This window comes from Triturus cristatus, chromosome 8 (genome assembly GCF_964204655.1).
Source record: "Triturus cristatus chromosome 8, aTriCri1.1, whole genome shotgun sequence".
Taxonomy (NCBI): Eukaryota; Metazoa; Chordata; class Amphibia; order Caudata; family Salamandridae; genus Triturus; species Triturus cristatus.
In genome coordinates, this window is record NC_140591.1 from 737,850,221 (window position 1) to 737,873,019 (window position 22,799).

General features: G+C 41.7%; 13 non-coding genes across 13 annotated transcripts; all 13 read right to left on the reverse strand.

The window, feature by feature from the left end:
* Positions 1-1,885: 1,885 nt before the first annotated feature.
* TRNAV-CAC (transfer RNA valine (anticodon CAC)) lies at positions 1,886-1,958 on the reverse strand. The gene has a single exon. It is a non-coding gene; the product is annotated as a tRNA-Val (tRNA).
* A 272-nt stretch (positions 1,959-2,230) lies between these two features.
* TRNAP-UGG (transfer RNA proline (anticodon UGG)) lies at positions 2,231-2,302 on the reverse strand. The gene has a single exon. It is a non-coding gene; the product is annotated as a tRNA-Pro (tRNA).
* Positions 2,303-6,659: 4,357 nt separating this feature from the next.
* TRNAV-CAC (transfer RNA valine (anticodon CAC)) lies at positions 6,660-6,732 on the reverse strand. The gene has a single exon. It is a non-coding gene; the product is annotated as a tRNA-Val (tRNA).
* A 272-nt stretch (positions 6,733-7,004) lies between these two features.
* On the reverse strand, positions 7,005-7,076 carry TRNAP-UGG (transfer RNA proline (anticodon UGG)). The gene has a single exon. It is a non-coding gene; the product is annotated as a tRNA-Pro (tRNA).
* A 2,325-nt stretch (positions 7,077-9,401) lies between these two features.
* On the reverse strand, positions 9,402-9,473 carry TRNAP-UGG (transfer RNA proline (anticodon UGG)). Its single transcript has one exon. It is a non-coding gene; the product is annotated as a tRNA-Pro (tRNA).
* Positions 9,474-11,443: 1,970 nt separating this feature from the next.
* TRNAV-CAC (transfer RNA valine (anticodon CAC)) lies at positions 11,444-11,516 on the reverse strand. Its single transcript has one exon. It is a non-coding gene; the product is annotated as a tRNA-Val (tRNA).
* Positions 11,517-11,788: 272 nt separating this feature from the next.
* On the reverse strand, positions 11,789-11,860 carry TRNAP-UGG (transfer RNA proline (anticodon UGG)). Its single transcript has one exon. It is a non-coding gene; the product is annotated as a tRNA-Pro (tRNA).
* Positions 11,861-13,830: 1,970 nt separating this feature from the next.
* Positions 13,831-13,903, reverse strand: TRNAV-CAC (transfer RNA valine (anticodon CAC)). The gene has a single exon. It is a non-coding gene; the product is annotated as a tRNA-Val (tRNA).
* A 272-nt stretch (positions 13,904-14,175) lies between these two features.
* TRNAP-UGG (transfer RNA proline (anticodon UGG)) lies at positions 14,176-14,247 on the reverse strand. Its single transcript has one exon. It is a non-coding gene; the product is annotated as a tRNA-Pro (tRNA).
* Positions 14,248-16,567: 2,320 nt separating this feature from the next.
* On the reverse strand, positions 16,568-16,639 carry TRNAP-UGG (transfer RNA proline (anticodon UGG)). Its single transcript has one exon. It is a non-coding gene; the product is annotated as a tRNA-Pro (tRNA).
* A 1,970-nt stretch (positions 16,640-18,609) lies between these two features.
* TRNAV-CAC (transfer RNA valine (anticodon CAC)) lies at positions 18,610-18,682 on the reverse strand. The gene has a single exon. It is a non-coding gene; the product is annotated as a tRNA-Val (tRNA).
* Positions 18,683-18,954: 272 nt separating this feature from the next.
* Positions 18,955-19,026, reverse strand: TRNAP-UGG (transfer RNA proline (anticodon UGG)). The gene has a single exon. It is a non-coding gene; the product is annotated as a tRNA-Pro (tRNA).
* A 2,315-nt stretch (positions 19,027-21,341) lies between these two features.
* On the reverse strand, positions 21,342-21,413 carry TRNAP-UGG (transfer RNA proline (anticodon UGG)). Its single transcript has one exon. It is a non-coding gene; the product is annotated as a tRNA-Pro (tRNA).
* Between the last annotated feature and the right edge of the window lie 1,386 nt (positions 21,414-22,799).

Sequence of the window (22,799 nt, forward strand, 5' to 3'; positions counted from 1 at the left end):
TGTGAATACGCATGAAAGTCAGTCTCAACTTACCCTTTCTCAAACGATAGCACTATCATTTACAAGTGTCTCCTTTTATTCCGTCCCAGCTTTGGACACGTCTTACAGGAAGTCAGCCCTTATTTATATATTTCTGCAGTGGCTGAAGCTTAATGAGAAAGAGTAACAAGTTGTTCATAACAACATAAGAAACACATTGTGCATTTTCTCTCAAATACTCCTTCACTTTGTGCCAAAAGGAATACCAAGGTGAATACCTAGGCCACAGATTCAAGCTAAAGATCTTCCTGGTGAAGGCAAGGCGCAATAAAAACTGCATATCGCTGGACTAAAGCATTCCTTGCATAGCCTCTAACATCATAACATAACTGAGCTGCTAGCAGCAAGCTAACCAATACCTTTCTGAAATGAGAATGACATGTGCTTATCTGCTCAATCAGTGCTCAATCAGGCGAGATTTAGAAAAGGTGGAAAGGGTCCAAGTGGATGCCCCTTCCTTTTTAGGGTGGGTCCTGCTGACTATCATAGGATTGCTTGTAAAAGTGGTCAGGGTCAGAGGAAAAGCTGCCAACACTTCTTAGCGTTCTCTATAGATGCAGCCATTTTCTGTGACTGTAATTTCGGCCTTTTCCCAGAAGTCTCTATTCTGCCTATGCAAATTAACAAAAGCAGTGCTTATTCCTCACTTGCTCAAAGGTCCTTCCTGTCCAGAAAGCTCTGATTAAGCATGCTTGTTTTCTTTTTCTGGGATATTTTAAATTGTTTCGCTGTCCAGTCTGTGGCAGTAGAAAGCTGCTTATGATGCCAGGTTTTGATGAATCCCCAAGGTACAAGTACAGAGGAATATATCAGTCTCTAGGATATGGAACTTTTAGCTAACACATCACAATATGTGATGCTTGCCAAGAAAACACTACATTCTGGAGCGCTGATGATCAGAACATTCTGCTCCTGAAGGATAGAAAAGACAGCTTGATTGAAATAAAGTCTGTTTATATTGACGCTCTCTCTCTCCCTATATATACATACATGCGTACACACACACACACAGGTATGTCATGCATTTCTTCAGATTTGTTTCAACCATTTACCATTTATTGGAGAATCCCTACTTTTCAAGTGACTGCAAATGAAGTCATCTCTGGCACTTTTTGTGCAAAGTAAGAGACGCACATGACACCTTTTTATAAAAGTCATCGGTTTCTTTGTTACTGTGTACTTTCAAAGCATGGGGCTTTCACACGTCAGGTAAACCTGATTACCACTACACAACAAAAGCAGATGCAGCTTTCTTATCTATGTCGTGATAGAACAGTTGTGAATTGAGTAGAAGAAGGGCCCTGATGTGATACTTATTACATGCAGCCTGTAAGATAGTCAAACATGCAGGCTAGGAAGGAAGATGCAAATATCAATGTATTAGAAAAACACCTAAAGGCGAGTGATATGCTTTCATTCATGCATGGCTAGGAAAAATCGCCATACTGTTGCAAACATTCTTACACCACCAACTGGAAATAAATGATTCTGACATTAAACGTAAAGGTGACAATGCATTTGTATCATCACCTTGAGAAGGATCATCTTGGAATTGAGCCGAGGGCCTCTGCACTCAAAGCCAGAAACACTCCACTAAAATAAGATTCCTGTTGGTGCCAACAATTCTCCATGTTAATGCTTGTTCTAGGTGAGCAGTGAACCGATTGCAGGGCTCTTTTGAAAGCAAGGTCTGAGAACCAACAGTTACATCCACACGCCGATTACTTTAGTGTTTTGAGAGAATTCCCTTTCTTGGAACGAGATTGCATGAAATAATCTTCAGGGCTTGGACAATTCCATGGCAAAACGGCACCTATCAACATTGTAGCCAACACAATATAACAACTGTTTCTGCCCGGTTTCGAACCGGGGACCTTTCGCGTGTGAGGCGAACGTGATAACCACTACACTACAGAAACAGATACCGACAGTTGATTTTTCTGTAATGAAACTGCTCCGAACTGGCTATTCCATGGGCCTCTGGCTTTAGATTTCTTTCATGCAACCTGCCCGACATCCCTAGCTGAACGCTCGTACATGCCATGCAAGACCAGATGTTTGGTATTAGCTCAGACTGGGCAGGGCTGAAGCATGAGACTCTAGCAAAGAATTATCCACTACTGCAAAGAAAAAATTGATGTTGGTTTTGAAACGCAAACTTCAAAACAACTTGAAAAGAGTACCAAGAAAAGGGCTCGTCCGGGATTTGAACCCGGGACCTCTCGCACCCAAAGCGAGAATCATACCCCTAGACCAACGAGCCCTCAAAATCCTCTTACCTCTCAAAAGCTAATACCGGCTCTAAGCCCGCAATGAAGATCATGCTGGTATCTTTATGATGCTTGGTCTGTGAATACGCATGAAAGTCAGTCTCAACTTACCCTTTCTCAAACGATAGCACTATCATTTACAAGTGTCTCCTTTTATTCCGTCCCAGCTTTGGACACGTCTTACAGGAAGTCAGCCCTTATTTATATATTTCTTCAGTGGCTGAAGCTTAATGAGAAAGAGTAACAAGTTGTTCATAACAACATAAGAAACACATTGTGCATTTTCTCTTAAATACTCCTTCACTTTGTGCCAAAAGAAATACCAAGGTGAATACCTAGGCCACAGATTCAAGCTAAAGATCTTCCTGCTGAATGCAAGGCGCAATAAAAACTGCATATCGCTGGACTAAAGCATTCCTTGCATAGCCTCTAACATCATAACATAACTGAGCTGCTAGCAGCAAGCTAACCAATACCTTTCTGAAATGAGAATGACATGTGCTTATCTGCTCAATCAGTGCTCAATCAGGTGAGATTTAGAAAAGGTGGAAAGGGTCCAAGTGGATGCCCCTTCCTTTTTAGGGTGGGTCCTGCTGACTATCATAGGATTGCTTGTAAAAGTGGCCAGGGTCAGAGGAAAAGCTGCCAACACTTCTTAGCGTTCTCTATAGATGCAGCCATTTTCTGTGACTGTAATTTCGGCCTTTTCCCAGAAGTCTCTATTCTGCCTATGCAAATTAACAAAAGCAGTGCTTATTCCTCACTTGCTCAAATGTCCTTCCTGTCCAGAAAGCTCTGATTAAGCATGCTTATTTTCTTTTTCTGGGATATTTTAAATTGTTTCGCTGTCCAGTCTGTGGCAGTAGAAAGCTGCTTATGATGCCCGGTTTTGATGAATCCCCAAGGTACAAGTACAGAGGAATATATCAGTCTCTAGGATATGGAACTTTTAGCTAACACATCACAATATGTGATGCTTGCCAAGAAAACACTACATTCTGGAGCGCTGATGATCAGAACATTCTGCTCCTGAAGGATAGAAAAGACAGCTTGATTGAAATAAAGTCTGTTTATATTGACGCTCTCTCTCTCCCTATATATACATACATGCATACACACACACACACAGGTATGTCATGCATTTCTTCAGATTTGTTTCAACCATTTACCATTTATTGGAGAATCCCTACTTTTCAAGTGACTGCAAATGAAGTCATCTCTGGCACTTTTTGTGCAAAGTAAGAGACACACATGACACCTTATTATAAAAGTCATCGGTTTCTTTGTTACTGTGTACTTTCAAAGCATGGGGCTTTCACACGTCAGGTAAACCTGATTACCACTACACAACAAAAGCAGATGCAGCTTTCTTATCTATGTCGTGATAGAACAGTTGTGAATTGAGTAGAAGAAGGGCCCTGATGTGATACTTATTACATGCAGCCTGTAAGATAGTCAAACATGCAGGCTAGGAAGGAAGATGCAAATATCAATGTATTAGAAAAACACCTAAAGGCGAGTGATATGCTTTCATTCATGCATGGCTAGGAAAAATCGCCATACTGTTGCAAACATTCTTACACCACCAACTGGAAATAAATGATTCTGACATTAAACGTAAAGGTGACAATGCATTTGTATCATCACCTTGAGAAGGATCATCTTGGAATTGAGCCGAGGGCCTCTGCACTCAAAGCCAGAAACACTCCACTAAAATAAGATTCCTGTTGGTGCCAACAATTCTCCATGTTAATGCTTGTTCTAGGTGAGCAGTGAACCGATTGCAGGGCTCTTTTGAAAGCAAGGTCTGAGAACCAACAGATACATCCACACGCCGATTACTTTAGTGTTTTGAGAGAATTCCCTTTCTTGGAACGAGATTGCATGAAATAATCTTCAGGGCTTGGACAATTCCATGGCAAAACGGCACCTATCAACATTGTAGCCAACACAATATAACAACTGTTTCTGCCCGGTTTCGAACCGGGGACCTTTCGCGTGTGAGGCGAACTTGATAACCACTACACTACAGAAACAGATACCTACAGTTGATTTTTCTGTAATGAAACTGCTCCGAACTGGCTATTCCATGGGCCTCTGGCTTTAGATTTCTTTCATGCAACCTGCCCGACATCCCTAGCTGAACGCTCGTACATGCCATGCAAGACCAGATGTTTGGTATTAGCTCAGACTGGGCAGGGCTGAAGCATGAGACTCTAGCAAAGAATTATCCACTACTGCAAAGAAAAAATTGATGTTGGTTTTGAAACGCAAACTTCAAAACAACTTGAAAAGAGTACCAAGAAAAGGGCTCGTCCGGGATTTGAACCCGGGACCTCTCGCACCCAAAGCGAGAATCATACCCCTAGACCAACTAGCCCTCAAAATCCTCTTACCTCTCAAAAGCTAATACCGGCTCTAAGCCCGCAATGAAGATCATGCTGGTATCTTTATGATGCTTGGTCTGTGAAAACGCATGAAAGTCAGTCTCAACTTACCCTTTCTCAAACGATAGCACTATCATTTACAAGTGTCTCCTTTTATTCCGTCCCAGCTTTGGACACGTCTTACAGGAAGTCAGCCCTTATTTATATATTTCTGCAGTGGCTGAAGCTTAATGAGAAAGAGTAACAAGTTGTTCATAACAACATAAGAAACACATTGTGCATTTTCTCTCAAATACTCCTTCACTTTGTGCCAAAAGAAATACCAAGGTGAATACCTAGGCCACAGATTCAAGCTAAAGATCTTCCTGCTGAATGCAAGGCGCAATAAAAACTGCATATCGCTGGACTAAAGCATTCCTTGCATAGCCTCTAACATCATAACATAACTGAGCTGCTAGCAGCAAGCTAACCAATACCTTTCTGAAATGAGAATGACATGTGCTTATCTGCTCAATCAGTGCTCAATCAGGCGAGATTTAGAAAAGGTGGAAAGGGTCCAAGTGGATGCCCCTTCCTTTTTAGGGTGGGTCCTGCTGACTATCATAGGATTGCTTGTAAAAGTGGTCAGGGTCAGAGGAAAAGCTGCCAACACTTCTTAGCGTTCTCTATAGATGCAGCCATTTTCTGTGACTGTAATTTCGGCCTTTTCCCAGAAGTCTCTATTCTGCCTATGCAAATTAACAAAAGCAGTGCTTATTCCTCACTTGCTCAAAGGTCCTTCCTGTCCAGAAAGCTCTGATTAAGCATGCTTATTTTCTTTTTCTGGGATATTTTAAATTGTTTCGCTGTCCAGTCTGTGGCAGTAGAAAGCTGCTTATGATGCCAGGTTTTGATGAATCCCCAAGGTACAAGTACAGAGGAATATATCAGTCTCTAGGATATGGAACTTTTAGCTAACACATCACAATATGTGATGCTTGCCAAGAAAACACTACATTCTGGAGCGCTGATGATCAGAACATTCTGCTCCTGAAGGATAGAAAAGACAGCTTGATTGAAATAAAGTCTGTTTATATTGACGCTCTCTCTCTCCCTATATATACATACATGCGTACACACACACACACAGGTATGTCATGCATTTCTTCAGATTTGTTTCAACCATTTACCATTTATTGGAGAATCCCTACTTTTCAAGTGACTGCAAATGAAGTCATCTCTGGCACTTTTTGTGCAAAGTAAGAGACGCACATGACACCTTTTTATAAAAGTCATCGGTTTCTTTGTTACTGTGTACTTTCAAAGCATGGGGCTTTCACACGTCAGGTAAACCTGATTACCACTACACAACAAAAGCAGATGCAGCTTTCTTATCTATGTCGTGATAGAACAGTTGTGAATTGAGTAGAAGAAGGGCCCTGATGTGATACTTATTACATGCAGCCTGTAAGATAGTCAAACATGCAGGCTAGGAAGGAAGATGCAAATATCAATGTATTAGAAAAACACCTAAAGGCGAGTGATATGCTTTCATTCATGCATGGCTAGGAAAAATCGCCATACTGTTGCAAACATTCTTACACCACCAACTGGAAATAAATGATTCTGACATTAAACGTAAAGGTGACAATGCATTTGTATCATCACCTTGAGAAGGATCATCTTGGAATTGAGCCGAGGGCCTCTGCACTCAAAGCCAGAAACACTCCACTAAAATAAGATTCCTGTTGGTGCCAACAATTCTCCATGTTAATGCTTGTTCTAGGTGAGCAGTGAACCGATTGCAGGGCTCTTTTGAAAGCAAGGTCTGAGAACCAACAGATACATCCACACGCCGATTACTTTAGTGTTTTGAGAGAATTCCCTTTCTTGGAACGAGATTGCATGAAATAATCTTCAGGGCTTGGACAATTCCATGGCAAAACGGCACCTATCAACATTGTAGCCAACACAATATAACAACTGTTTCTGCCCGGTTTCGAACCGGGGACCTTTCGCGTGTGAGGCGAACGTGATAACCACTACACTACAGAAACAGATACCTACAGTTGATTTTTCTGTAATGAAACTGCTCCGAACTGGCTATTCCATGGGCCTCTGGCTTTAGATTTCTTTCATGCAACCTGCCCGACATCCCTAGCTGAACGCTCGTACATGCCATGCAAGACCAGATGTTTGGTATTAGCTCAGACTGGGCAGGGCTGAAGCATGAGACTCTAGCAAAGAATTATCCACTACTGCAAAGAAAAAATTGATGTTGGTTTTGAAACGCAAACTTCAAAACAACTTGAAAAGAGTACCAAGAAAAGGGCTCGTCCGGGATTTGAACCCGGGACCTCTCGCACCCAAAGCGAGAATCATACCCCTAGACCAACGAGCCCTCAAAATCCTCTTACCTCTCAAAAGCTAATACCGGCTCTAAGCCCGCAATGAAGATCATGCTGGTATCTTTATGATGCTTGGTCTGTGAATACGCATGAAAGTCAGTCTCAACTTACCCTTTCTCAAACGATAGCACTATCATTTACAAGTGTCTCCTTTTATTCCGTCCCAGCTTTGGACACGTCTTACAGGAAGTCAGCCCTTATTTATATATTTCTGCAGTGGCTGAAGCTTAATGAGAAAGAGTAACAAGTTGTTCATAACAACATAAGAAACACATTGTGCATTTTCTCTCAAATACTCCTTCACTTTGTGCCAAAAGAAATACCAAGGTGAATACCTAGGCCACAGATTCAAGCTAAAGATCTTCCTGGTGAAGGCAAGGCGCAATAAAAACTGCATATCGCTGGACTAAAGCATTCCTTGCATAGCCTCTAACATCATAACATAACTGAGCTGAGCTGAGCTGCTAGCAGCAAGCTAACCAATACCTTTCTGAAATGAGAATGACATGTGCTTATCTGCTCAATCAGTGCTCAATCAGGCGAGATTTAGAAAAGGTGGAAAGGGTCCAAGTGGATGCCCCTTCCTTTTTAGGGTGGGTCCTGCTGACTATCATAGGATTGCTTGTAAAAGTGGTCAGGGTCAGAGGAAAAGCTGCCAACACTTCTTAGCGTTCTCTATAGATGCAGCCATTTTCTGTGACTGTAATTTCGGCCTTTTCCCAGAAGTCTCTATTCTGCCTATGCAAATTAACAAAAGCAGTGCTTATTCCTCACTTGCTCAAAGGTCCTTCCTGTCCAGAAAGCTCTGATTAAGCATGCTTATTTTCTTTTTCTGGGATATTTTAAATTGTTTCGCTGTCCAGTCTGTGGCAGTAGAAAGCTGCTTATGATGCCAGGTTTTGATGAATCCCCAAGGTACAAGTACAGAGGAATATATCAGTCTCTAGGATATGGAACTTTTAGCTAACACATCACAATATGTGATGCTTGCCAAGAAAACACTACATTCTGGAGCGCTGATGATCAGAACATTCTGCTCCTGAAGGATAGAAAAGACAGCTTGATTGAAATAAAGTCTGTTTATATTGACGCTCTCTCTCTCCCTATATATACATACATGCATACACACACACACACAGGTATGTCATGCATTTCTTCAGATTTGTTTCAACCATTTACCATTTATTGGAGAATCCCTACTTTTCAAGTGACTGCAAATGAAGTCATCTCTGGCACTTTTTGTGCAAAGTAAGAGACACACATGACACCTTATTATAAAAGTCATCGGTTTCTTTGTTACTGTGTACTTTCAAAGCATGGGGCTTTCACACGTCAGGTAAACCTGATTACCACTACACAACAAAAGCAGATGCAGCTTTCTTATCTATGTCGTGATAGAACAGTTGTGAATTGAGTAGAAGAAGGGCCCTGATGTGATACTTATTACATGCAGCCTGTAAGATAGTCAAACATGCAGGCTAGGAAGGAAGATGCAAATATCAATGTATTAGAAAAACACCTAAAGGCGAGTGATATGCTTTCATTCATGCATGGCTAGGAAAAATCGCCATACTGTTGCAAACATTCTTACACCACCAACTGGAAATAAATGATTCTGACATTAAACGTAAAGGTGACAATGCATTTGTATCATCACCTTGAGAAGGATCATCTTGGAATTGAGCCGAGGGCCTCTGCACTCAAAGCCAGAAACACTCCACTAAAATAAGATTCCTGTTGGTGCCAACAATTCTCCATGTTAATGCTTGTTCTAGGTGAGCAGTGAACCGATTGCAGGGCTCTTTTGAAAGCAAGGTCTGAGAACCAACAGATACATCCACACGCCGATTACTTTAGTGTTTTGAGAGAATTCCCTTTCTTGGAACGAGATTGCATGAAATAATCTTCAGGGCTTGGACAATTCCATGGCAAAACGGCACCTATCAACATTGTAGCCAACACAATATAACAACTGTTTCTGCCCGGTTTCGAACCGGGGACCTTTCGCGTGTGAGGCGAACTAGATAACCACTACACTACAGAAACAGATACCTACAGTTGATTTTTCTGTAATGAAACTGCTCCGAACTGGCTATTCCATGGGCCTCTGGCTTTAGATTTCTTTCATGCAACCTGCCCGACATCCCTAGCTGAACGCTCGTACATGCCATGCAAGACCAGATGTTTGGTATTAGCTCAGACTGGGCAGGGCTGAAGCATGAGACTCTAGCAAAGAATTATCCACTACTGCAAAGAAAAAATTGATGTTGGTTTTGAAACGCAAACTTCAAAACAACTTGAAAAGAGTACCAAGAAAAGGGCTCGTCCGGGATTTGAACCCGGGACCTCTCGCACCCAAAGCGAGAATCATACCCCTAGACCAACGAGCCCTCAAAATCCTCTTACCTCTCAAAAGCTAATACCGGCTCTAAGCCCGCAATGAAGATCATGCTGGTATCTTTATGATGCTTGGTCTGTGAATACGCATGAAAGTCAGTCTCAACTTACCCTTTCTCAAACGATAGCACTATCATTTACAAGTGTCTCCTTTTATTCCGTCCCAGCTTTGGACACGTCTTACAGGAAGTCAGCCCTTATTTATATATTTCTGCAGTGGCTGAAGCTTAATGAGAAAGAGTAACAAGTTGTTCATAACAACATAAGAAACACATTGTGCATTTTCTCTCAAATACTCCTTCACTTTGTGCCAAAAGAAATACCAAGGTGAATACCTAGGCCACAGATTCAAGCTAAAGATCTTCCTGGTGAAGGCAAGGCGCAATAAAAACTGCATATCGCTGGACTAAAGCATTCCTTGCATAGCCTCTAACATCATAACATAACTGAGCTGCTAGCAGCAAGCTAACCAATACCTTTCTGAAATGAGAATGACATGTGCTTATCTGCTCAATCAGTGCTCAATCAGGCGAGATTTAGAAAAGGTGGAAAGGGTCCAAGTGGATGCCCCTTCCTTTTTAGGGTGGGTCCTGCTGACTATCATAGGATTGCTTGTAAAAGTGGTCAGGGTCAGAGGAAAAGCTGCCAACACTTCTTAGCGTTCTCTATAGATGCAGCCATTTTCTGTGACTGTAATTTCGGCCTTTTCCCAGAAGTCTCTATTCTGCCTATGCAAATTAACAAAAGCAGTGCTTATTCCTCACTTGCTCAAAGGTCCTTCCTGTCCAGAAAGCTCTGATTAAGCATGCTTATTTTCTTTTTCTGGGATATTTTAAATTGTTTCGCTGTCCAGTCTGTGGCAGTAGAAAGCTGCTTATGATGCCAGGTTTTGATGAATCCCCAAGGTACAAGTACAGAGGAATATATCAGTCTCTAGGATATGGAACTTTTAGCTAACACATCACAATATGTGATGCTTGCCAAGAAAACACTACATTCTGGAGCGCTGATGATCAGAACATTCTGCTCCTGAAGGATAGAAAAGACAGCTTGATTGAAATAAAGTCTGTTTATATTGACGCTCTCTCTCTCCCTATATATACATACATGCGTACACACACACACACAGGTATGTCATGCATTTCTTCAGATTTGTTTCAACCATTTACCATTTATTGGAGAATCCCTACTTTTCAAGTGACTGCAAATGAAGTCATCTCTGGCACTTTTTGTGCAAAGTAAGAGACGCACATGACACCTTTTTATAAAAGTCATCGGTTTCTTTGTTACTGTGTACTTTCAAAGCATGGGGCTTTCACACGTCAGGTAAACCTGATTACCACTACACAACAAAAGCAGATGCAGCTTTCTTATCTATGTCGTGATAGAACAGTTGTGAATTGAGTAGAAGAAGGGCCCTGATGTGATACTTATTACATGCAGCCTGTAAGATAGTCAAACATGCAGGCTAGGAAGGAAGATGCAAATATCAATGTATTAGAAAAACACCTAAAGGCGAGTGATATGCTTTCATTCATGCATGGCTAGGAAAAATCGCCATACTGTTGCAAACATTCTTACACCACCAACTGGAAATAAATGATTCTGACATTAAACGTAAAGGTGACAATGCATTTGTATCATCACCTTGAGAAGGATCATCTTGGAATTGAGCCGAGGGCCTCTGCACTCAAAGCCAGAAACACTCCACTAAAATAAGATTCCTGTTGGTGCCAACAATTCTCCATGTTAATGCTTGTTCTAGGTGAGCAGTGAACCGATTGCAGGGCTCTTTTGAAAGCAAGGTCTGAGAACCAACAGATACATCCACACGCCGATTACTTTAGTGTTTTGAGAGAATTCCCTTTCTTGGAACGAGATTGCATGAAATAATCTTCAGGGCTTGGACAATTCCATGGCAAAACGGCACCTATCAACATTGTAGCCAACACAATATAACAACTGTTTCTGCCCGGTTTCGAACCGGGGACCTTTCGCGTGTGAGGCGAACGTGATAACCACTACACTACAGAAACAGATACCTACAGTTGATTTTTCTGTAATGAAACTGCTCCGAACTGGCTATTCCATGGGCCTCTGGCTTTAGATTTCTTTCATGCAACCTGCCCGACATCCCTAGCTGAACGCTCGTACATGCCATGCAAGACCAGATGTTTGGTATTAGCTCAGACTGGGCAGGGCTGAAGCATGAGACTCTAGCAAAGAATTATCCACTACTGCAAAGAAAAAATTGATGTTGGTTTTGAAACGCAAACTTCAAAACAACTTGAAAAGAGTACCAAGAAAAGGGCTCGTCCGGGATTTGAACCCGGGACCTCTCGCACCCAAAGCGAGAATCATACCCCTAGACCAACGAGCCCTCAAAATCCTCTTACCTCTCAAAAGCTAATACCGGCTCTAAGCCCGCAATGAAGATCATGCTGGTATCTTTATGATGCTTGGTCTGTGAAAACGCATGAAAGTCAGTCTCAACTTACCCTTTCTCAAACGATAGCACTATCATTTACAAGTGTCTCCTTTTATTCCGTCCCAGCTTTGGACACGTCTTACAGGAAGTCAGCCCTTATTTATATAATTCTGCAGTGGCTGAAGCTTAATGAGAAAGAGTAACAAGTTGTTCATAACAACATAAGAAACACATTGTGCATTTTCTCTCAAATACTCCTTCACTTTGTGCCAAAAGAAATACCAAGGTGAATACCTAGGCCACAGATTCAAGCTAAAGATCTTCCTGCTGAATGCAAGGCGCAATAAAAACTGCATATCGCTGGACTAAAGCATTCCTTGCATAGCCTCTAACATCATAACATAACTGAGCTGCTAGCAGCAAGCTAACCAATACCTTTCTGAAATGAGAATGACATGTGCTTATCTGCTCAATCAGTGCTCAATCAGGCGAGATTTAGAAAAGGTGGAAAGGGTCCAAGTGGATGCCCCTTCCTTTTTAGGGTGGGTCCTGCTGACTATCATAGGATTGCTTGTAAAAGTGGTCAGGGTCAGAGGAAAAGCTGCCAACACTTCTTAGCGTTCTCTATAGATGCAGCCATTTTCTGTGACTGTAATTTCGGCCTTTTCCCAGAAGTCTCTATTCTGCCTATGCAAATTAACAAAAGCAGTGCTTATTCCTCACTTGCTCAAAGGTCCTTCCTGTCCAGAAAGCTCTGATTAAGCATGCTTATTTTCTTTTTCTGGGATATTTTAAATTGTTTCGCTGTCCAGTCTGTGGCAGTAGAAAGCTGCTTATGATGCCAGGTTTTGATGAATCCCCAAGGTACAAGTACAGAGGAATATATCAGTCTCTAGGATATGGAACTTTTAGCTAACACATCACAATATGTGATGCTTGCCAAGAAAACACTACATTCTGGAGCGCTGATGATCAGAACATTCTGCTCCTGAAGGATAGAAAAGACAGCTTGATTGAAATAAAGTCTGTTTATATTGACGCTCTCTCTCTCCCTATATATACATACATGCGTACACACACACACACAGGTATGTCATGCATTTCTTCAGATTTGTTTCAACCATTTACCATTTATTGGAGAATCCCTACTTTTCAAGTGACTGCAAATGAAGTCATCTCTGGCACTTTTTGTGCAAAGTAAGAGACGCACATGACACCTTTTTATAAAAGTCATCGGTTTCTTTGTTACTGTGTACTTTCAAAGCATGGGGCTTTCACACGTCAGGTAAACCTGATTACCACTACACAACAAAAGCAGATGCAGCTTTCTTATCTATGTCGTGATAGAACAGTTGTGAATTGAGTAGAAGAAGGGCCCTGATGTGATACTTATTACATGCAGCCTGTAAGATAGTCAAACATGCAGGCTAGGAAGGAAGATGCAAATATCAATGTATTAGAAAAACACCTAAAGGCGAGTGATATGCTTTCATTCATGCATGGCTAGGAAAAATCGCCATACTGTTGCAAACATTCTTACACCACCAACTGGAAATAAATGATTCTGACATTAAACGTAAAGGTGACAATGCATTTGTATCATCACCTTGAGAAGGATCATCTTGGAATTGAGCCGAGGGCCTCTGCACTCAAAGCCAGAAACACTCCACTAAAATAAGATTCCTGTTGGTGCCAACAATTCTCCATGTTAATGCTTGTTCTAGGTGAGCAGTGAACCGATTGCAGGGCTCTTTTGAAAGCAAGGTCTGAGAACCAACAGATACATCCACACGCCGATTACTTTAGTGTTTTGAGAGAATTCCCTTTCTTGGAACGAGATTGCATGAAATAATCTTCAGGGCTTGGACAATTCCATGGCAAAACGGCACCTATCAACATTGTAGCCAACACAATATAACAACTGTTTCTGCCCGGTTTCGAACCGGGGACCTTTCGCGTGTGAGGCGAACGTGATAACCACTACACTACAGAAACAGATACCTACAGTTGATTTTTCTGTAATGAAACTGCTCCGAACTGGCTATTCCATGGGCCTCTGGCTTTAGATTTCTTTCATGCAACCTGCCCGACATCCCTAGCTGAACGCTCGTACATGCCATGCAAGACCAGATGTTTGGTATTAGCTCAGACTGGGCAGGGCTGAAGCATGAGACTCTAGCAAAGAATTATCCACTACTGCAAAGAAAAAATTGATGTTGGTTTTGAAACGCAAACTTCAAAACAACTTGAAAAGAGTACCAAGAAAAGGGCTCGTCCGGGATTTGAACCCGGGACCTCTCGCACCCAAAGCGAGAATCATACCCCTAGACCAACGAGCCCTCAAAATCCTCTTACCTCTCAAAAGCTAATACCGGCTCTAAGCCCGCAATGAAGATCATGCTGGTATCTTTATGATGCTTGGTCTGTGAATACGCATGAAAGTCAGTCTCAACTTACCCTTTCTCAAACGATAGCACTATCATTTACAAGTGTCTCCTTTTATTCCGTCCCAGCTTTGGACACGTCTTACAGGAAGTCAGCCCTTATTTATATATTTCTGCAGTGGCTGAAGCTTAATGAGAAAGAGTAACAAGTTGTTCATAACAACATAAGAAACACATTGTGCATTTTCTCTCAAATACTCCTTCACTTTGTGCCAAAAGAAATACCAAGGTGAATACCTAGGCCACAGATTCAAGCTAAAGATCTTCCTGGTGAAGGCAAGGCGCAATAAAAACTGCATATCGCTGGACTAAAGCATTCCTTGCATAGCCTCTAACATCATAACATAACTGAGCTGAGCTGCTAGCAGCAAGCTAACCAATACCTTTCTGAAATGAGAATGACATGTGCTTATCTGCTCAATCAGTGCTCAATCAGGCGAGATTTAGAAAAGGTGGAAAGGGTCCAAGTGGATGCCCCTTCCTTTTTAGGGTGGGTCCTGCTGACTATCATAGGATTGCTTGTAAAAGTGGTCAGGGTCAGAGGAAAAGCTGCCAACACTTCTTAGCGTTCTCTATAGATGCAGCCATTTTCTGTGACTGTAATTTCGGCCTTTTCCCAGAAGTCTCTATTCTGCCTATGCAAATTAACAAAAGCAGTGCTTATTCCTCACTTGCTCAAAGGTCCTTCCTGTCCAGAAAGCTCTGATTAAGCATGCTTATTTTCTTTTTCTGGGATATTTTAAATTGTTTCGCTGTCCAGTCTGTGGCAGTAGAAAGCTGCTTATGATGCCAGGTTTTGATGAATCCCCAAGGTACAAGTACAGAGGAATATATCAGTCTCTAGGATATGGAACTTTTAGCTAACACATCACAATATGTGATGCTTGCCAAGAAAACACTACATTCTGGAGCGCTGATGATCAGAACATTCTGCTCCTGAAGGATAGAAAAGACAGCTTGATTGAAATAAAGTCTGTTTATATTGACGCTCTCTCTCTCCCTATATATACATACATGCATACACACACACACACAGGTATGTCATGCATTTCTTCAGATTTGTTTCAACCATTTACCATTTATTGGAGAATCCCTACTTTTCAAGTGACTGCAAATGAAGTCATCTCTGGCACTTTTTGTGCAAAGTAAGAGACACACATGACACCTTATTATAAAAGTCATCGGTTTCTTTGTTACTGTGTACTTTCAAAGCATGGGGCTTTCACACGTCAGGTAAACCTGATTACCACTACACAACAAAAGCAGATGCAGCTTTCTTATCTATGTCGTGATAGAACAGTTGTGAATTGAGTAGAAGAAGGGCCCTGATGTGATACTTATTACATGCAGCCTGTAAGATAGTCAAACATGCAGGCTAGGAAGGAAGATGCAAATATCAATGTATTAGAAAAACACCTAAAGGCGAGTGATATGCTTTCATTCATGCATGGCTAGGAAAAATCGCCATACTGTTGCAAACATTCTTACACCACCAACTGGAAATAAATGATTCTGACATTAAACGTAAAGGTGACAATGCATTTGTATCATCACCTTGAGAAGGATCATCTTGGAATTGAGCCGAGGGCCTCTGCACTCAAAGCCAGAAACACTCCACTAAAATAAGATTCCTGTTGGTGCCAACAATTCTCCATGTTAATGCTTGTTCTAGGTGAGCAGTGAACCGATTGCAGGGCTCTTTTGAAAGCAAGGTCTGAGAACCAACAGATACATCCACACGCCGATTACTTTAGTGTTTTGAGAGAATTCCCTTTCTTGGAACGAGATTGCATGAAATAATCTTCAGGGCTTGGACAATTCCATGGCAAAACGGCACCTATCAACATTGTAGCCAACACAATATAACAACTGTTTCTGCCCGGTTTCGAACCGGGGACCTTTCGCGTGTGAGGCGAACTTGATAACCACTACACTACAGAAACAGATACCTACAGTTGATTTTTCTGTAATGAAACTGCTCCGAACTGGCTATTCCATGGGCCTCTGGCTTTAGATTTCTTTCATGCAACCTGCCCGACATCCCTAGCTGAACGCTCGTACATGCCATGCAAGACCAGATGTTTGGTATTAGCTCAGACTGGGCAGGGCTGAAGCATGAGACTCTAGCAAAGAATTATCCACTACTGCAAAGAAAAAATTGATGTTGGTTTTGAAACGCAAACTTCAAAACAACTTGAAAAGAGTACCAAGAAAAGGGCTCGTCCGGGATTTGAACCCGGGACCTCTCGCACCCAAAGCGAGAATCATACCCCTAGACCAACGAGCCCTCAAAATCCTCTTACCTCTCAAAAGCTAATACCGGCTCTAAGCCCGCAATGAAGATCATGCTGGTATCTTTATGATGCTTGGTCTGTGAATACGCATGAAAGTCAGTCTCAACTTACCCTTTCTCAAACGATAGCACTATCATTTACAAGTGTCTCCTTTTATTCCGTCCCAGCTTTGGACACGTCTTACAGGAAGTCAGCCCTTATTTATATATTTCTGCAGTGGCTGAAGCTTAATGAGAAAGAGTAACAAGTTGTTCATAACAACATAAGAAACACATTGTGCATTTTCTCTCAAATACTCCTTCACTTTGTGCCAAAAGAAATACCAAGGTGAATACCTAGGCCACAGATTCAAGCTAAAGATCTTCCTGGTGAAGGCAAGGCGCAATAAAAACTGCATATCGCTGGACTAAAGCATTCCTTGCATAGCCTCTAACATCATAACATAACTGAGCTGCTAGCAGCAAGCTAACCAATACCTTTCTGAAATGAGAATGACATGTGCTTATCTGCTCAATCAGTGCTCAATCAGGCGAGATTTAGAAAAGGTGGAAAGGGTCCAAGTGGATGCCCCTTCCTTTTTAGGGTGGGTCCTGCTGACTATCATAGGATTGCTTGTAAAAGTGGTCAGGGTCAGAGGAAAAGCTGCCAACACTTCTTAGCGTTCTCTATAGATGCAGCCATTTTCTGTGACTGTAATTTCGGCCTTTTCCCAGAAGTCTCTATTCTGCCTATGCAAATTAACAAAAGCAGTGCTTATTCCTCACTTGCTCAAAGGTCCTTCCTGTCCAGAAAGCTCTGATTAAGCATGCTTATTTTCTTTTTCTGGGATATTTTAAATTGTTTCGCTGTCCAGTCTGTGGCAGTAGAAAGCTGCTTATGATGCCAGGTTTTGATGAATCCCCAAGGTACAAGTACAGAGGAATATATCAGTCTCTAGGATATGGAACTTTTAGCTAACACATCACAATATGTGATGCTTGCCAAGAAAACACTACATTCTGGAGCGCTGATGATCAGAACATTCTGCTCCTGAAGGATAGAAAAGACAGCTTGATTGAAATAAAGTCTGTTTATATTGACGCTCTCTCTCTCCCTATATATACATACATGCGTACACACACACACACAGGTATGTCATGCATTTCTTCAGATTTGTTTCAACCATTTACCATTTATTGGAGAATCCCTACTTTTCAAGTGACTGCAAATGAAGTCATCTCTGGCACTTTTTGTGCAAAGTAAGAGACGCACATGACACCTTTTTATAAAAGTCATCGGTTTCTTTGTTACTGTGTACTTTCAAAGCATGGGGCTTTCACACGTCAGGTAAACCTGATTACCACTACACAACAAAAGCAGATGCAGCTTTCTTATCTATGTCGTGATAGAACAGTTGTGAATTGAGTAGAAGAAGGGCCCTGATGTGATACTTATTACATGCAGCCTGTAAGATAGTCAAACATGCAGGCTAGGAAGGAAGATGCAAATATCAATGTATTAGAAAAACACCTAAAGGCGAGTGATATGCTTTCATTCATGCATGGCTAGGAAAAATCGCCATACTGTTGCAAACATTCTTACACCACCAACTGGAAATAAATGATTCTGACATTAAACGTAAAGGTGACAATGCATTTGTATCATCACCTTGAGAAGGATCATCTTGGAATTGAGCCGAGGGCCTCTGCACTCAAAGCCAGAAACACTCCACTAAAATAAGATTCCTGTTGGTGCCAACAATTCTCCATGTTAATGCTTGTTCTAGGTGAGCAGTGAACCGATTGCAGGGCTCTTTTGAAAGCAAGGTCTGAGAACCAACAGATACATCCACACGCCGATTACTTTAGTGTTTTGAGAGAATTCCCTTTCTTGGAACGAGATTGCATGAAATAATCTTCAGGGCTTGGACAATTCCATGGCAAAACGGCACCTATCAACATTGTAGCCAACACAATATAACAACTGTTTCTGCCCGGTTTCGAACCGGGGACCTTTCGCGTGTGAGGCGAACGTGATAACCACTACACTACAGAAACAGATACCTACAGTTGATTTTTCTGTAATGAAACTGCTCCGAACTGGCTATTCCATGGGCCTCTGGCTTTAGATTTCTTTCATGCAACCTGCCCGACATCCCTAGCTGAACGCTCGTACATGCCATGCAAGACCAGATGTTTGGTATTAGCTCAGACTGGGCAGGGCTGAAGCATGAGACTCTAGCAAAGAATTATCCACTACTGCAAAGAAAAAATTGATGTTGGTTTTGAAACGCAAACTTCAAAACAACTTGAAAAGAGTACCAAGAAAAGGGCTCGTCCGGGATTTGAACCCGGGACCTCTCGCACCCAAAGCGAGAATCATACCCCTAGACCAACGAGCCCTCAAAATCCTCTTACCTCTCAAAAGCTAATACCGGCTCTAAGCCCGCAATGAAGATCATGCTGGTATCTTTATGATGCTTGGTCTGTGAAAACGCATGAAAGTCAGTCTCAACTTACCCTTTCTCAAACGATAGCACTATCATTTACAAGTGTCTCCTTTTATTCCGTCCCAGCTTTGGACACGTCTTACAGGAAGTCAGCCCTTATTTATATATTTCTGCAGTGGCTGAAGCTTAATGAGAAAGAGTAACAAGTTGTTCATAACAACATAAGAAACACATTGTGCATTTTCTCTCAAATACTCCTTCACTTTGTGCCAAAAGAAATACCAAGGTGAATACCTAGGCCACAGATTCAAGCTAAAGATCTTCCTGGTGAAGGCAAGGCGCAATAAAAACTGCATATCGCTGGACTAAAGCATTCCTTGCATAGCCTCTAACATCATAACATAACTGAGCTGCTAGCAGCAAGCTAACCAATACCTTTCTGAAATGAGAATGACATGTGCTTATCTGCTCAATCAGTGCTCAATCAGGCGAGATTTAGAAAAGGTGGAAAGGGTCCAAGTGGATGCCCCTTCCTTTTTAGGGTGGGTCCTGCTGACTATCATAGGATTGCTTGTAAAAGTGGTCAGGGTCAGAGGAAAAGCTGCCAACACTTCTTAGCGTTCTCTATAGATGCAGCCATTTTCTGTGACTGTAATTTCGGCCTTTTCCCAGAAGTCTCTATTCTGCCTATGCAAATTAACAAAAGCAGTGCTTATTCCTCACTTGCTCAAAGGTCCTTCCTGTCCAGAAAGCTCTGATTAAGCATGCTTATTTTCTTTTTCTGGGATATTTTAAATTGTTTCGCTGTCCAGTCTGTGGCAGTAGAAAGCTGCTTATGATGCCAGGTTTTGATGAATCCCCAAGGTACAAGTACAGAGGAATATATCAGTCTCTAGGATATGGAACTTTTAGCTAACACATCACAATATGTGATGCTTGCCAAGAAAACACTACATTCTGGAGCGCTGATGATCAGAACATTCTGCTCCTGAAGGATAGAAAAGACAGCTTGATTGAAATAAAGTCTGTTTATATTGACGCTCTCTCTCTCCCTATATATACATACATGCGTACACACACACACACAGGTATGTCATGCATTTCTTCAGATTTGTTTCAACCATTTACCATTTATTGGAGAATCCCTACTTTTCAAGTGACTGCAAATGAAGTCATCTCTGGCACTTTTTGTGCAAAGTAAGAGACGCACATGACACCTTTTTATAAAAGTCATCGGTTTCTTTGTTACTGTGTACTTTCAAAGCATGGGGCTTTCACACGTCAGGTAAACCTGATTACCACTACACAACAAAAGCAGATGCAGCTTTCTTATCTATGTCGTGATAGAACAGTTGTGAATTGAGTAGAAGAAGGGCCCTGATGTGATACTTATTACATGCAGCCTGTAAGATAGTCAAACATGCAGGCTAGGAAGGAAGATGCAAATATCAATGTATTAGAAAAACACCTAAAGGCGAGTGATATGCTTTCATTCATGCATGGCTAGGAAAAATCGCCATACTGTTGCAAACATTCTTACACCACCAACTGGAAATAAATGATTCTGACATTAAACGTAAAGGTGACAATGCATTTGTATCATCACCTTGAGAAGGATCATCTTGGAATTGAGCCGAGGGCCTCTGCACTCAAAGCCAGAAACACTCCACTAAAATAAGATTCCTGTTGGTGCCAACAATTCTCCATGTTAATGCTTGTTCTAGGTGAGCAGTGAACCGATTGCAGGGCTCTTTTGAAAGCAAGGTCTGAGAACCAACAGATACATCCACACGCCGATTACTTTAGTGTTTTGAGAGAATTCCCTTTCTTGGAACGAGATTGCATGAAATAATCTTCAGGGCTTGGACAATTCCATGGCAAAACGGCACCTATCAACATTGTAGCCAACACAATATAACAACTGTTTCTGCCCGGTTTCGAACCGGGGACCTTTCGCGTGTGAGGCGAACTTGATAACCACTACACTACAGAAACAGATACCTACAGTTGATTTTTCTGTAATGAAACTGCTCCGAACTGGCTATTCCATGGGCCTCTGGCTTTAGATTTCTTTCATGCAACCTGCCCGACATCCCTAGCTGAACGCTCGTACATGCCATGCAAGACCAGATGTTTGGTATTAGCTCAGACTGGGCAGGGCTGAAGCATGAGACTCTAGCAAAGAATTATCCACTACTGCAAAGAAAAAATTGATGTTGGTTTTGAAACGCAAACTTCAAAACAACTTGAAAAGAGTACCAAGAAAAGGGCTCGTCCGGGATTTGAACCCGGGACCTCTCGCACCCAAAGCGAGAATCATACCCCTAGACCAACGAGCCCTCAAAATCCTCTTACCTCTCAAAAGCTAATACCGGCTCTAAGCCCGCAATGAAGATCATGCTGGTATCTTTATGATGCTTGGTCTGTGAAAACGCATGAAAGTCAGTCTCAACTTACCCTTTCTCAAACGATAGCACTATCATTTACAAGTGTCTCCTTTTATTCCGTCCCAGCTTTGGACACGTCTTACAGGAAGTCAGCCCTTATTTATATATTTCTGCAGTGGCTGAAGCTTAATGAGAAAGAGTAACAAGTTGTTCATAACAACATAAGAAACACATTGTGCATTTTCTCTCAAATACTCCTTCACTTTGTGCCAAAAGAAATACCAAGGTGAATACCTAGGCCACAGATTCAAGCTAAAGATCTTCCTGCTGAATGCAAGGCGCAATAAAAACTGCATATCGCTGGACTAAAGCATTCCTTGCATAGCCTCTAACATCATAACATAACTGAGCTGCTAGCAGCAAGCTAACCAATACCTTTCTGAAATGAGAATGACATGTGCTTATCTGCTCAATCAGTGCTCAATCAGGCGAGATTTAGAAAAGGTGGAAAGGGTCCAAGTGGATGCCCCTTCCTTTTTAGGGTGGGTCCTGCTGACTATCATAGGATTGCTTGTAAAAGTGGTCAGGGTCAGAGGAAAAGCTGCCAACACTTCTTAGCGTTCTCTATAGATGCAGCCATTTTCTGTGACTGTAATTTCGGCCTTTTCCCAGAAGTCTCTATTCTGCCTATGCAAATTAACAAAAGCAGTGCTTATTCCTCACTTGCTCAAAGGTCCTTCCTGTCCAGAAAGCTCTGATTAAGCATGCTTATTTTCTTTTTCTGGGATATTTTAAATTGTTTCGCTGTCCAGTCTGTGGCAGTAGAAAGCTGCTTATGATGCCAGGTTTTGATGAATCCCCAAGGTACAAGTACAGAGGAATATATCAGTCTCTAGGATATGGAACTTTTAGCTAACACATCACAATATGTGATGCTTGCCAAGAAAACACTACATTCTGGAGCGCTGATGATCAGAACATTCTGCTCCTGAAGGATAGAAAAGACAGCTTGATTGAAATAAAGTCTGTTTATATTGACGCTCTCTCTCTCCCTATATATACATACATGCGTACACACACACACACAGGTATGTCATGCATTTCTTCAGATTTGTTTCAACCATTTACCATTTATTGGAGAATCCCTACTTTTCAAGTGACTGCAAATGAAGTCATCTCTGGCACTTTTTGTGCAAAGTAAGAGACGCACATGACACCTTTTTATAAAAGTCATCGGTTTCTTTGTTACTGTGTACTTTCAAAGCATGGGGCTTTCACACGTCAGGTAAACCTGATTACCACTACACAACAAAAGCAGATGCAGCTTTCTTATCTATG